This window comes from Notolabrus celidotus, chromosome 24, assembly GCF_009762535.1.
Source record: "Notolabrus celidotus isolate fNotCel1 chromosome 24, fNotCel1.pri, whole genome shotgun sequence".
In the NCBI taxonomy this organism is placed as follows: Eukaryota; Metazoa; Chordata; class Actinopteri; order Labriformes; family Labridae; genus Notolabrus; species Notolabrus celidotus.
Genome location: NC_048295.1, coordinates 7,782,929 through 7,799,245, shown reverse-complemented (window position 1 = coordinate 7,799,245; position 16,317 = coordinate 7,782,929). Strand labels below are relative to the sequence as shown.

Here is a 16,317-nt window from a genome sequence, read left to right as displayed (position 1 = left end):
CGCCTGCCGGAGGGGAGGAGTTTGAAGAATTTGTGTCCAGGGTGTGAGGGGTCAGCAGTGATGCTACCTGCCCGTTTCCTGGCCCGGGACCGGTATAAGTCCTGGATGGGGGGCAGGTCAACACCGATGATTTTTTCTGCAGTCCTTATAGTCCGCTGCAGTCTGTGTTTGTCTAGTTTGGTTGCAGAGCCAAACCAGACAGTGATGGAGGTGCACAGAACAGACTGGATGATGGAGGTGTAGAACATGATCAGCAGCTCCTGGGGCAGGTGGAACTTCCTGAGCTGACGCAGGAAGTACATCCTCTGCTGGGCCTTTTTTCTGATTGTGTCTATGTGGGAGGTCCACCTCAGGTCCCGGGAAATAGTGGATCCCAGGAACCTGAAAGAGTCCACAGTAGACACAGTGCTGTTCAGGATGGTGAGGGGGGGGGGCGTCTGCAAACTTTAGGAGTTTCACCGAGGGGTCCCCTGAGGTGCAGTCATTGGTGTAGAGGGAGAAGAGCAGTGGGGAGAGAACACATCCCTGTGGGGCGCCAGTGCTGATGGTCCGGGTGCTGGATTTGATGCTCCTCAGCCTCACCTGCTGTCTCCTGTCCGTCAGGAAGTTGGTGATCCACTGACAGATGGAAGTCAGGACTGTGAGCTGGGTGAGTTTCTTGTGCAGGATGTCTGGTATGATGGCTGAATGGATCTGCAGCCACCTGTTGTACTGAGAATTAGAAGTTAATTGCCAACTTAAGGGACCCTGGATTTTTCAAACTATAACTTCCTCTCCTCAACATTGCAAAGTGCAACTCACCACACTTACAGAACTGGATCTCAAATTCAGGTCAAGACTGCAAATCATTTAAAGATTCTGAAAATGTCTGTCTGACTTACGGGGCAGTAGAATTGAAATGTTGCACAAAACACAGGGAGTGGGTTAGTGGGTTTTCAATCTTCAGTGGAGCGTAAAGCATGACATACTTTGAATTTAGAGTCGGGTTTGCAGATACAGAATATTTTGTATTAAGTGGAAGTTTGAGCAGAAAAAGTGGGTTTGCTTTTCTTTACATCGGGCATTGAAGGTTTTTCATGCATGAATTATCAGCATGAGAGTCTCACAGGATATATGAATTCATGATCTTCAAGACATGAGGAAAGCAACACTTACATCAGTATGAAGAAGGCTCTTCGATGCACTTCTGTTGGCTCCTACAGAGGGAGTCTTCACTGGATAGGACAGATCAGGAGCAGAGACTGCAGGATGACAATAAAAAGCAGCTTTACTTTCACACCTGCATTAAACAACGTGTGCATAAAGTGTAAACAGGAGCAGTTTAAGGTCAGGTTTTCAGATTTGAACATAGCACAATGGCGACTCTGTTCCCGGCTGCTGTCACAATCATTCTGGGTTTGGAGGAACACAATCTTCACAGTATTCATGTCCACAGTGCATAATTGGCATTCAATCCTGACTTGATTCCATCAAACTCTGAGGCTGTGTTGCTTTCCTCAGCCTCCATCACCATAACCATCCTTTTAGTTACACTTCTATTTTTGCCAGCGTGGTCTCAAATGCTTAATTACAGCGCTGCCTCTCACCCGCTGCCCACATCTCTTTGATCCATTAACACGGAGGAGCCGTGACGCTGACAGCCAGGCCTTCTCGGTCCAGCCGAGCATCGCAGCCTTCCAGTCAAACCCCTTGCTGTCTCTTTATGGACGCGGCACTGGGAGAACTGGTGGGATAAGCCTATTGGAAATCAAGTCTCCTCTTCCTACAGTTGCCCTGACAATGGAGGGAGGCCAGCACAACGGTCAGAGCAGCTTAAGAAGCACTCAGAGCTCTGTGTGTGTTTACATCAATATCCGCTCCTTCGGGAAGGGGAGCAAAAGAAAAGCACAGAGTGAAAGGGAGGCAGTGAAGATAGAGGGAGGAAAAGCGGGAGCACAGAGGGGCGGACATAACAGGAAATAGGGGAAAGGTGCATGGGGAGAAAGGATGAAAGAGGGAGAAGATGGGAGGATTGACCGGGAGAGATGGGATGCTAAAGACGGAGGAGGTAGGGAGGGAGGGAGATCGAACAGCATTAGCAGCAGAGAGAGAGGAAGTGAATGTGGAGATGAAGGGGAATGAGAAGAAGAGGACGTGGGTGGCACTGGGAAAGAAGGAAAAAAAAGGATGGAGAGGGAGAAAGGAGAGGGAGAATTCCTCCGGGAAGCGAGCCAGTTCGCCTGAACAAAGGGAGTGCACAGCAGTGCTGATTAGGGTGGCGAGGTGGGAGATGACAATATGCTTACTGCTGTTCTTTATCCGGACTCCAGCTCTGCCAGTGCATGAGGCTCTCCACACTCAGCAAGACACTTTCTCACCAACCAGCACCGTGGGCAATTAACCCAACCACCTGCTGCTTGCCAACAAATTGCCTCTCGTCATTGCCAATCCAACTCCACTGAAGAAGAAAGGCAAGCGCCTCTAAGACACTGCTAAAAAACACTCAAAGCACCTCTCCTTTGCTCACCGTTAATGACCATGAATGCAGAGAGTCATCATGAAGGATTATATGGACTGAGAATCAAAGTGTGTATATGTGTGTGTCTGCTCAGAGTGCTTTATGGCACACGGCCTGGGACATACCAAACCTCAGATGGTCCTAGTAAAGTGACTTCATCCATCTTAGAAGGCAATATCTGGACCAAACCATCCGGCGTGATGGATGAGGGCAGATATGGTGTAAGTGGTGGAGGTGGCGGCGGCTGCAGTGGTGGTGTGGAAGATGGGGGGCGATCAGAAACATGAAAGATTACAGGACCGCACTGAGAGAAATGTGGCGTATAGAATGAGAGACTCAGTGATACGACCAATGTGTTCACAACAGCATTAGAGCTTGTTTTTACCACACAGAGGATTAAACCGACTGACTTTGAACACATTGTAATTTCAATTTCAACATCAGGTGAAAGATCTTGTTGCAGACCATCATGAAGGTGCAGTCTAAGTCTTGTAGGTTATTTAGATATATTCTATATTTCCTCATAATCCCTTCATATCACAGTCTGAAACTTGAAGGTCATCAGAAAGCACATAAGTTGTACAGAACAGGATGGAACCTGCTTGATGTGTGAGTTCATAATTAAAATCTGTATTGTATTAATTATTCAGAGCATTGTTAAGATTTACAGATCCAGTCGTCATCCGAGCGCAACATGGGAGCGTCTTTCCACACCATTTCCACGTTCATTAACTGAGATTCTCTCTCACAATTAATCCCACGCTGAGAGCCTTGCATTCAGATTTCAAAGCAGTAAATAATTTTGATCTCACATTCCTGTACATGCAGAAACCAATTACGCTGCTAGATGTACGCTCAGGAACCGCGCTCCCTTTGGTCTAAGCCGACCTAGGATTCCCTGCAAACTTTGGCATTACACAGCGGTAGGAGAGAAGTCATCTGTTTGTTTGGAGAGTCCTCCCTCTCTCCTCCTCCTCCTCCTCCTCTCTTTGAACGGGTCAGCACAGTAAACCCGCCTCTCAAATCAAGTGTTGACTCTCTCCTTTCAGCTTTGGACTGACGCTCTTTCCTGGCCTTTGCGATGGCCTTTCAACACTTCCCTTCTCTCTGCACTGTCCGCAGAGTGATGAAATATGACCTGATCTCTGTCTCCGCCGCGCTCTCTGTCGCACCTCTCTCGCCTCTCTGTCTCAAACTCTGCCACTCCAATTTCCTCTCTGTTTTCTGCCTCCATATCTCTCCTGACTTCCCCTTTGCAGCAAAATCTCCTATTCAGCCCCAAACAAGAAAAGCCGCTCGCCCTGAAGAGAGATTGCTCGGCTCTCTGTACCTCTGCCGTGTCAGAGGTTAAGCCTCTCAGTCTTCTCTTCTCTGAAATGCTATCTTTGTCATTCTCTGTGTGGAGCTTTAAAAATCAACAGCACAAACCGGAGCAGACTCTCACAGCGATATGCTCGGAATTAAAACTTGATATTTCAGCTAATCAAATCCTATTTTAAGATTCCACGCGACGTATCCCAATTACAGCCTGAAAATACCTGCGTCGTTACTCAAACACAGCACTTCTAGATTGCTTCCTCCGGCTGCATCTCCATCTGCTCACACTGCAGCAAAACCAAACATATGTACATCTTTGATCACTAAGCAACCGAGACATCTTACAAATCTTGTTTTGAAATCTGATTCTGGCACTCGGGCCTGTCGCGAGTCCTGCACATGAAAGGATGTTAAAAGCCATATTTAAAGGATAAGTGTAACCTATGCTTAAGCATGGAGTCTTTGAAGAAATGTGTAAGCTAATATGTTGACAGAGTACAACATGCAGCGGGGGATCACATGCTGAGAAGTCAAGGTAAAAGGAAAAATCTTTGAACTGGTTTATTTTAAAACAGCAGCACAAAAGTGCAGCATTAAGGTGTCCTGATACGCTCCAAAAAACAACCTCCCACAGGAACATGGAGCAGCATATATTATACCTGATGTCTGGAGAGCAAACTTTATGTCTTTGGATTTCTTTAAACCAGACTTTATAGATTCCTGGGCAGCTCTGAGGAAGCTGAAACGATCTGTGCACAAACAGGGACACACATAGTTACCTCTTTACACATGCAGCAGACAGCAGAGTCCAACTTCCACCCTCTTCTTCTTCATCTTCTTCTTCTTCTTCTTCAAGGTGCAGCAAAACCTGTAAAGCCAAGTGCCAAATTTTAAACTTTTTAATTGGAGAAGCAAAAATGTTCCACCTTGGACGTGGTGGCCCTGTGGAAGCTGAACATTAAGGCCAGACTGAGGCTGGAGTTCTGCTTCCTAAGGGCCACAGGGAACATGGGGGACTTCCTGCAGCTGTGGGGGGGTTGATCATATTCTTAGTGAGGTGTCTGGTGTCTCTAATCTGGGCTGCACCGACTCCTGAGTGAAAAGAAAGCAGTGTTCAAGTAGAGCTAGGAAGAGCGCCGTACAAATGTAAAGACCGTCATTATTTTCGTGGATCCATAAAATGATCCGATCCTTGATACAAATCCAAACCCTGTTATTTGTGATCCACGTGGACTCTATTACCTCAGGACGTCAAAACAAAACAAAGAGCTGAAAGAAGCACAAACAGGAAGTGGAGGTGAGTGATGATCTCTTTCTACATCTCTTAGACTCTCCCGCAGTAGTTCATCCTCCAACTTTCTCTCCATTAACTCCACAGCTAGCAAAGAGCGCCATAATAGTTTGACTTGTCTCCCTGAAATAAGTACTAAGCTTCATTCATTGAGTGGTCCAGGAGATGCTTTTAGTAATGGAACAATATGACCACTTGTTGGAAACCTATTACCGGATCCATCCCCTGCTGTAAGATGGCCCATCGCTCCAGCTGTTCATTTTCAGTAATGACTCATTATCTCAACCTCACAATGCTGTGGCCCTTTGACTCCCCTGTTGTATTATTGATGCTGCTCTTTCACCGGACTCTGACCGGCTGGGAGCGAGCGCTCCGACCTCGCACGCTTGCTGAAACTGCCTCTGCTCCCTTCAGAAAAACCAGCTTGAATGCAGCGTGCTCCAGCTCCAGGCGTGTACACATACCTCCTTTCATCTAGCCTGCTGCTACATTATTTATCCATAAACATACCAATTGGAGGGATGCTTGTAAACAGGTAGAAAAAGGTGCAAACAGGTTGACCATCAACAAACTGCCTGTTTGAGTTTTTACACCCTCGTGAAAACGCTGTTCAACCCGGGCTGAATTGCTTCACCGTGGCATGGCAGAAATGTCCAATCTGCTTCTTCTATTCCTCTCTCACTCTTTATCTCTTTTGTGCAGAATGCCGAAGCATCCCAGATAGACCTCATCCACACCTTAGGCCATACACGAGTGGACAGCAGAAGAAAAGAGGCAGTTTTTAATCCAATATTACCAGCACGGTGGCAGTCTAGTGGAAAATTACTGGGCTTTTTGCATGAGGGAGATCAAAGTCATTGGCCTTATTCTGCTTTTGGTGCTTGGGGTTTAAGTTTGCCTGTATCCACGGACTCCTGATCTCTTGGCAACATCAAAGTCAATCGCACAAGCCTCTGATTCATCAGAGAAAACACTCGTCAACACGCTGAGTTATGTGCGCAAGTGTTTATAAAAAAAAGAAACAGGAAATAGTCATATGAACGGTGAGACATAAATAAAAACTTTCAGGAAGTTGGCAGGAGCCGCCGTTCTGTCAGCTCCTCCAAAGGCTTAGCAAAGATCCAGTTGGCAGCAGACTGTCTCTGCAGAGCACAGATGGATTAGGAACCGACAGTCCAGACCATGCTAGCGGACGTCAGAATGACAGATGTGTCGCTAAGGCCCAACACATGCTTTATGGAGGTCTTGGATTAGCCAGAACTCTCCGGCAGAGAGGGAGTTGTGTGTGCGCTTCAGTGAATCGTGATGCCATCTTCCAGTTCAGTTCAGTGAGGAAGTGGCTGGAAAGCGGAGAGTGTGCTAACTTGGTCTCCACGGTTTGCTCTCTGCTTCCCTAAAAAATAAAGTCCTCATTTATCCACCTTACAGTCGGCGTGGATCTAGGATGCATGCGTTCAGGCATATATTTACAGGCAATTTAATGTCACACCAACATCAACTTTACTGTTTTCCATAAAAAAGTAATACGCAGTTGGAAGAAAAAGTGCTGCGCTCTGATTTGAAAGGGAAAAGTCATTTAATTCTGATGTTGCGTGTGTGAGAGGTGAAATGAGTTTTTCTATCCTGTCAAATGAAGCTGCTCGACTGTGCTGGTGCAGGAGAGGAGCCGTGTGAGAAATGATTATTTTAAATGGCCTTAAATAGCAAATAGCGGTGATTTAAAGCTGCAAACTGCCAACAAATATGTCAGAATCTGACAAAAAAGAGCAGCCATGGGAGGAAAATGAAACAAGACAGACAATAAAGCAATAAATTATCACGCAAATCGCCCGGGCTCAGTATAATTCCTGCATAATTCCAGAGGTAGGGAGACACAAGGCAGCGTGATCAAAAGCAGCACATGTGGCACTGCCAACTGTGACCCATTGGATTTAGCATCACTCATTAGCGGCGTCCGCTCTCATTAACCGACATCTGTATCTTAATTAAGGAAAAGACGACAGGAATAGATGCAGGTGGTCGTCCAGGCCGGCTGCTTGAGCATGCAGGCAGCACTTCTCACACCTTTATGAGGATTTTAACAACTTTTATTAAAAACAGAAAAAAAAGGTACACAGGGCAGTGAGCTGGAGTCTGTTTGGACTGCTAATAAGGCTCAGATTATACTGCAGCTCCAGCAAGCTGATGCTCTTACAGGTAGATGACTTTAAAGCAAAAACAGCAGAGTCTTCAGTTTTAACACGATGCTTCTACCCTCAAGACCTTGCAGTCTTTTAAATCTTTGACCTACACCACCTGACCCGCGGGCCCTCCGCGAGTTCTGACTACAACCTTGTAAATAGCGAGATCTGATCCGTGGCTGGTGCAGACTGCAAGAACAAATCACGTCTAAACTCCCACTTCCTGTGAGTGATTTTATTTCAGAGCGGTTATTAATAAAGGTGGAGGTGTTCCTGCAGACCGTTCATGTGGGTTTTGTGGATGTTTAAATATTGATTTTCTTCTGGCAGAATGTTAAATAATTTTCTTTTAGCTCTCCTTAGATATATCTACCTGTACTTCTTTCTCTTTATATATATATATATATATATATATATATATATATATATATATATAACCTCTCATTCACAAAATGTTGTTGAAGCAGACTCATGATCACAGTGAAAACGACATGTTTTTGTCATTACACCTGACTTGACAGGTGCTCCACTTCCCGTGCACCCACAATCTGTTAAGTCCTTCCATTGACAGTCGAATGGGATAAACTCCATCGGGCCTTCTCTTTGCTAATTATCATGTTACCATTACATCCATTATGTATAAGCAATTACTGTTTTTAATCCATTATGCAGGCAGTCTGGGATATGTTGAGGGAGAGTTTGTTGAAGCTTTGCTGGGGGAATGTAATTTGTGAACATCCTCTGTGTGTTCCTTCAAACAGACAATAACATTACTGTGTTTGACATTTACATCAGGAAGTTTGTCCAGAACAATTTACAGTAGGAAGACACAGAAGTCATACGCTGCACCACAGGTGTACAAGTGGTAATTAGTGACAAATGTAAAGCCTGCAGCACAGTTTGTATTAGAGCAGATGGGCTCCCATACTTTGGGATTATTGGCTTTTACAGCACAGAGCTGCAAATATGATTTATCACGGCCATGATTCTAATGGGCAGTAATTTGTTATTTGGTTTACTATCTTGTGTTTTTTTTCAAATTCAATTAATGTTATAGTCGTATTTCAGAGGAATATGTCAACTCATAAACTGCTACAGGAATAATAAACCAATTTAATTTTGCCTCAGATGATACACGAGGAATGCATGTTTCATTAACTTGAGGACACTACACATCTTATTTCTTTATGATGTGAGGGGTTAAAAGGCTCCTGAAATTAGTGACTCATGAATAGGCTTTCTGATGGCACTGGAAAATCTCCAAACAGAGCGTTCACTTGCAGTCAGAGTTCAAATATGTGGTAGAGTTGACCTGGTCTGCAGCAGTCGATGGCCGGGCTTCTATTTGAGTTCCCTGACTGCCATCCTTTGTGGGTATTACGCTCACTATTGACCTCATATAACCCAGCTTAAAAAATCCCGGACTATCCCTTTAATGTTCTGCAAAGATCTGGGTTCAAGCCGCTTGAATAATGAAGAATGCACCGCATATCCAACCACAAAAAGGAACTCCACGCTCCAACTTTCAGTCTCATATACACCGTAAAGGTCAGCCAACTTTCTCTTCTCTCACACTGGATTTACAACGCGAGGAGGAGAATCATCCATTATGACTGTGTTCTTAAGTTTCCTGGCATATGGTTCTACATGGGGGATGTAGTAAAATTTGCATTTCAGAAGTACGTAAGAAATCAAAGACTTGAAGAAGAAGAAGAAGAGTCAGCTGAGAGGAAGGAGTTACACAAAGTTCAACGTTAAGCATCAAGATATGCAGCCCAGGTTTTCAGAGCGGGGCGGAGGGCACCCGGTGAACTTGAGAGCTGAAATCAATGTCCAATAAACCGAAAATTAATTAGGTTGATATGTCATTAGTAAGATATGTGCTGTGGGACCCAACACAGGCAGTGCTTGTTTAATTAGGGCTCATGAATATCTGATAACCTTGCGTGTTAAGAATGGAGGGAGGACTTTCCTGAGCATCATTTGTACAGCTGCCCTCGAATGCACCATGGGGGGCTGTTTGCATGCGCTACACGTCTTCCCGTCGACCATCTGTTGGTCCCATATACACCACATACCATCAGTGATAACGTACGACACTATCTCCACCAGGGTTGTTGGGTGTCACCTTTATGATATTGTTGGGGGTGAAAGCATCCATCAGCGGGAAAAATGATCAACTATTTATGCATATTACCAAGTATGTGTGTGTCCTGTATCTTACTCACAGAGAGGCTTGCTGTTGAATGATACTCATGATATCTAGATGAGATTCCGGCTGTCTCTGAGCACATCACTCCTCAAAGGATCTGCATCCTCCCCGCCTCCTCTTCCTCTCTCTCTCTCTGCTGTACTGTTCAATCGACATTCAGTCATCCTGACAGATGTTTCAGTCACCTGGGATTAAAAATGAGACAGAAGTGATGGATCACCTCCATTGTGAAGGATACAATTTTGAAAGTGGCCCTACATGTTGTAAATGGAGAGCAAACCACAATAAAATATACTGTAAATCTAGAGCGGAGAGGAGATTTAGTGTAAAGTCAGCTTAGAGGAATAGCTCCAGTGTTTACGGACGTATTAATCTGATGTATGGGATATTACAAGAGGTTGTGTTCAACAGAGATATGCACTAACATAACCTTTTTTAATCTGGACACTCAGCTGTGTGATGTAGATTCAAACTTTACAGCTTTTCACTCATTCTTCTCCTGCACTATGTGTTGTCTAATAAAGAAGAGGCACCATTAAGGAGCTGTTTACAGAGACATTTACAATAAGATGCTCTAAAGCCTCAAACTATGATGTCCTTACTTGTAAGATTTTTTTGTACAAGGCGGCATTGAGGGAATTAATGTAATATTCCTCTTTTTAAACTCTTCACTGACTGAGTGAATCTCTACAAAAAAAAACCAAGTATAAGTGAAAATGCATTAGGAAATGTATCAACTTTATTCATCAAACTCAACCTTTTCAGCCCGGTCTTTGTGCTTCATCAGTCAGAAAACATGTAAATATGATTCAGTGTTCTCCAAAGTGGCTGAAGTGGTGCGTGGTATTATTGTTGAGATTGATTTCACATTATTACATAACTGTATTTTAGAAAAGGTTGAATAACTGAATTTTTGGTACTTTGAAACACAGAAAAAAAAGGCAATTAAGTTTTAATACATCTAACAGAAGTCGGTTCATGTGGGGCAGCGGTTTTACTCAGTTGGTACAGCAGGGTTCAAGAGTATCATCCCCTATCTCTTCCCATCTTCCCACATTTCCATTTCCCCTCAAGCTGTTCAATCAAATAATGGCAAAAGGCCCAATCATCTTTGAAAGACTGAAAAAGAAGTGGTCTGTATGTGACAGGAAGTACAGCTGATGGCTGATGAAACTAGCTCTACCAACGTTAGCCATTAAATAGGACCATAGGGTGCATAAAACATGGACGTGGTCTCTGCAGGTAGAAGGTGAAACTGCCTTCAGTCAACTCAGCCGTGCCTGGATTTATCTGAATTATCTGAAAGGACCAAGGCTGGAATTGAACTCACAGCCTCTGCCATGAGGACTACAGCATCTGTGCATGGAGTACACACTTCTCTGAGGGGTTTAGATTCTTAATATTTGTGTCTTGCAGCTAAAAAAAGAATGAATGTAGCGTCTTGTATTCCTCTTTAAGTGTCAACTGATGATTCATGATGTGATTGTTTTGATAAATAACCTCTAAAATGAGTATGTGTAGTGGGTATATGTTATCCTCCTGGAGTACTGCTCTATCTTTAAACATTAGTACAAAAACATTTATGTACAACAGCTCATTTTCAAGCTTGATGTTAGTCTACAAATTGCAAATAAACCCTTTAAAGTCTCAGAGACTGAAGGAGGCTTTCTGAAATAATCTCTTTTTTGAAGCTCTTTGAGGAGACTCCCTCAAAACTTGTGATGGGCAGATCTCTGGCACCAGCAACACGTGCCTCTGTTTACAGACATGAGTGTAATAGACCACTATGTCATTAACCAGTCCATTGAACTGGCTAATAATATGACTTACATGAGGGAGGCCAAACCATTGGGCACCAGTAAGGTTTTCTGTCGCTATCAATTTCACAGTGCGTGTTGTCAGCCACTGTCATTCCTCCCAGGAGCAGACCTGGAGGTACAGGTAATATTTTCAGCACAAATTAGATTTTTTTAATAAGAAAAATCATTGGACTTGATTCAAATCCAAAATGAGGATGTCTGCCTTCCAACAGGCAACCTGTTGGTGCTAACTGGCAGGTAAAGTAGATTTATATAGACAGAAACGAGCGTATACGTCGTGAAACTCAATTTAGAGAATAATTAACATTATGTCTCACTTCTTTGATTGTCTGCTCAGATTGCAAACAGCACATTCCTCACCAAGATAAATTCAGAGCCTCGCTTCTTCTTCTTCTCTCTGTCTGCTGCTCCTTCGTTAGTCAGAGAGGCTTACAGGTGCAGCTTTTGATTCCACCTTAACATCACTGAAGCAGAGCCAGGAAAATACTCCCTGAAAACGTCATCCCACTAAGCATCAAAGTGTTCTCTCCCAGTTTTTCTAATTGATTCCCGGGGGAGCTGTGCACACTGGCACGACTTCAGAGATGGTGAGGTGGGACGAGCTTCGGTTTTCCATCAGGTATAGTTTGAACAAAGACGTTCGCTCCTGTGGAAATAAGAGGTCGCCAATGAAGGGCTGTTTTCTTTGCACACATCGCGCTCTCACGTCTGCTGATTTATGACTTTGACATGAGGTCATTCGATATCCTGACCTATGACACAAGCACAGCAGCTCCTATCACAACACTTTCAACACAACTAGATGCAGCTCAACAAATTAGAACATCCTGATCCTCTATATTCATTGCATGCAAAGTGAAATATTTCAAGTCTTTTGCTTTGTAGCTCATGTGAACCTTAAATCCAGTATCTCAAATAATTAGATTAAATCCTGAGATCAATCAAAAAGATAGATTTAAAATGCAGAGATGTGAGTAAGTTGATGTATTCCCTCAGTTCTTGGTTGGGGCTCCTTTACCATGAAGTGCGGCATCATGTTGGCGTGGAGGCGTGCTGAGGAGCTCTTGAAGCTGGTTGCTTTGATAGCCTTCAGATGGTGTGTACTTTTGGGTCGGGTGTTTTCAACTCTAACTCTAACTCAGCGTTTTCATCGAGCACTTTTCAAGATGCTCTAACGCACCTGTAGTCAGTGCTGGACGTGAGGTTGTAATAATTACACAGTGAACTAACACCTGCCAGCATGATGAGGCGATAAGGAATCATAGAAGCAATGAAATCTAGAGATGACGAATTAAAAAGCCTCTTTTCTTACAGTTCTGCAGGATTATACTGAACAATAATTAAATCATGGCGCTAGAACACTTTCTATCTTAAACTTGGAGGGGCCCGAGGAGTCTTAATAAACAAGGCTAAGTTTCCTCATTAGAAACATTCAGAGATATCTCTGATTAAAGACTTTTCTTTCCAGTCAAAGGAAATGCTTCCTCGCAAACTAAGCACTCTCAAATTGGATCAAATCAAAGTGCAAAATACACTGATTAGAATTTGTGTTTTTGCTTGTATCCGGGTGTAATCACAGTTTTTTAATCAATATATTAACAAGAACTCCAAGCAGAGATGATTCCATCCTTATCAAACCCTCCCGGCCCAGCTTGTGTTCTCAAGCAGCCAGGACTGATATCATTAACTTCGCATTTCATCTCCCTGTTTCACATGTGATTTAGCATGCCATCTGGTACTGTAAGGAGGGCGATCCAGGGAGTCACTTGGCTCTCATTTCTCAGATACACTAGTGCTGGCTTTTTAAGAAAATGAGGATACTTAATAATGAGGGCATTGATAAGTGTCACTCCCACAGAGCAGCAGTGTGTTCTCTTCACACGTCGTGGAGTTGAGAGAAAAGAATGTGATAACAATTTATTCAGGAACCAACTCAAGTAAAATGACAGGAGGACATATACAGCACATCCCATCATATCCAGGGTGTTCTGCACAGCAGCTCAAAGAAATGATTATTGGAGTGCATCTGTTGATCTGTTGGGAAATTGACTCCAGAAGGTCAGTGGGCAATTCTCGTGCCCCCGATTGGAGGGAAACGAAGGGGTGGAAGGGAAATCCCCGCCTCCTGTCTGGCCCTAGTGAGATTACGAGCGATGTAATAGGATCGTCCATTTTCTGTAATAGAACACAGAAAGGCTAAGCCCTGGATTGGGTCTTACTCGCGCCCCAGAGCACCACCATGCAACAAAGTATATATATAAATATATATATATAACTCCATCTCTCCTTGCTCTGAGGAAAGGAAGCTTAGCTGCCCTTAGACGTGAGAAAAGATACACAGTAGCTGCGAAATGGGGCACCGCTTCCAAGCTGCAGAAAATCCCAACTGAGCCTTAATGAGAAGTGAATAGACAGCGATAGGACGGCTTTGGCTGGATCTGTTAATACAACAGCATAGTGTATTTCATGTTGTTTAATTGGCTCATTTGCAACTGATGATACAGGTTCAGAGATAATGGAGAGGCTGTATTGAAATGCATGACACAACTGCTCCCAGTGAAAGGCTGGAAGTGGTACAAAGGATGTTTTCTTCTTAATGAAACTCAAACATCACACTCCAAACGTTGACAATAATCATCTGTGTGTGTCTGACATGTGGAGAATAAACACTTTCTTGTGTAGTAACGGGTTATTTCTCATCAGCACATTAAAGGAGCAGTCCGTTCAATATGTTGATGAAGTCGTTTTTGAAGGTCTACAGCGATGGTGAGAGGCGAAAGCCTTAATTTGGTCTCCAGTGGCTTCCCACTTCCATCCTCGGCAAGTAATTTCTTTTCAGAGTTGCCCTCCCGAGTGTATCTCTAAAAAGGCTTCAAAGGCTGTGAATTTGTATTGTCAATAATGTTTTGTTTCAGCAGGGGAATGTTTTTTTCAGAAGCAATTCCATCTGAAAAGATTTATTGATTGAATCATCCTGCTAAAGGGTGGCCCTCGACCTCCACAGATGAAAAAAAAGAATCCACTGTTCATGAGAATCTGTAAGTCCTGATGCTGCTCTCTTTCAGCCGCCTTTACTCTTAAGAGAGGCTACTGCAGGTTAAACCCACTTTGGCCAACTGTCATCTGTCTGCAGAGTTGCCATAGCAACTGCATCTGATTCCTAAATGAAGATGCATTGAAGTTAGAAGAGTCAAATTCTCAGGGCTTCCCCTATGCGCCACTGGAGGACAAAACGTTCAGGATGAACGTAGCTGGAAAATGAAATTAAAAAACAAGGCTTTGCATGATTTCAGTTCAGCAAGTCGGTTATCAAAACAGATAAACAGCATCGTCTGTTCTCTATCCCCGGGCCTGGAGTAGTAACCATCTGTTCTGACAATTTCCCAGAGAGCAGTGTTTGAGTTTCTCCTTAATGAATGTTCAGACAGCGCAAGTATAGTCTGGCACTGCGGCACTGTGGTCTGGGGATGTTAATGAAACCTGAAGAGGGTGCTGGAGAGAGAAAAAAGTTGACAGCTACATTAGCCACAACTAATCCATTCAATCCCCATTATTTCAAACAACAGGAGGCGTAAAGCATGCATCCCCATCATGGAAAGGCTCCCTGCAGCTATAGCTATTTGATGCCAAGTGTCTGCGGGGGGGGAGGACTGACCACAGGGAACTCTGGAGGTGAGGTAATGAATACAGACTGCACACCGCTAGAGACGGAAGAGAAGTGTTTAAAAGAAGGAGGGGAACTCTTTGAGAGTGAAACCAAGGAGCCTTGATTGGTGACATAGTCAGCCTTCCGTCACCTCGCAACCACAACCGTGCAGCACTTCCACTACGCCTTGAGGACATTTGCCCTCTTATGATTTCTTATATTAATGTAACATCAAGCACTCTTCCCTGCTATGCACTCCTATAGATGCATTAAAGAATTACATGATTGCTTCAAGGCCCGGCACTGAAGCAGAGTGAAAACAAAAGTGGGAAGAAATACGTCCAGAGTGGCGCACAAGGCATCACTCAATCCAATCTCTCGCTGAAACTCTTTGATGTCCGGCTGGTTGAGTCTTCTGCGCCCACTCAAGCCAAGCTCTCTGCCGCCTTTAGACCCGACACAATTAGCCTCTGTAATCTCTGGAGGAGCCTCTGTCAATAATTGTCACCCTGTATCATCTGTGTTATATCATGAAGCTGAACTGACTCACAAATCATTTGAAAAGAGGTTGTTATGGAAGAGGAATCGTCACGGCTCCTGTGGATGGTGTCAATGTATTACTGGGTGCTTCTGGGCGGAGGACGATCTATTACAAACGGTCATTATCCGGTGTGCACATGTGGAGTTGACGTCACTGCATCAGCGGGAAATGAGAAACAAATGAGAGATGTTATTCAAACCTGCTGTGAGGAATCTTAAACTAGTTATGAAACAGTCTGATTCAACAATGAAATCCAAAGAGGATGGTAAACAATCATGTCTGACATGCTGATCCTATGATCTGTTACATGACGCACAGCCAGCTTTGTTTAGTCGCCGCACCTTCATTAAGAAAGTGTCAGAAATCACACGGAGAGGAAGGGACGCTCAATATGTCTGCCTTCACTCATTCTCACTCTGACCGATCAGGTGAAAGATAACGCCGCACTCATCACGTGTGACTGTGGTTATCAACTGATCTTGCATTAATACTCCCGCTTCTCATACAAATTGCTTGGCGGCTCGTGATAAGCAGACGGGGTTCAACTCCTGCATTTATTAGATTTTAAATCTCTCTTCTGCCATCACTCCGTCCTGCTCTCACCATCACACCACGTCAGAGTCCAATTTGACGGACTCACCTTTACTATGGTATCAAACTCCCTCCTTAATTAAGTCCAATTATTAAAACATACATGTCTGATTGGAGGAAATAAAAGGGGTCACCTAGAGGTCATCACTGACTTAAAGTGAGTCTGCTGCCTCACTGCTGCTGCCTCACCGCCCTGATGATGGATGAATCAGAAGTCAGTCT

At 44.0% G+C, this 16,317-nt stretch overlaps 1 long non-coding RNA gene across 1 annotated transcript in view; it reads right to left on the bottom strand.

Annotated features, from left to right (window-relative positions):
- Window positions 1-598: 598 nt before the first annotated feature.
- LOC117808294 overlaps window positions 599-16,317 on the bottom strand; it is a 36,233-nt gene continuing 20,514 nt past the window's right edge. The window contains exons 5-8 of the long non-coding RNA XR_004630210.1: window positions 9,514-9,682; window positions 4,594-4,682; window positions 1,156-1,241; window positions 599-711 (exon numbers count right to left, since the gene is read on the bottom strand). This is a non-coding gene — a long non-coding RNA (uncharacterized LOC117808294). The remainder of the gene's footprint in view (window positions 712-1,155; window positions 1,242-4,593; window positions 4,683-9,513; window positions 9,683-16,317) is intronic.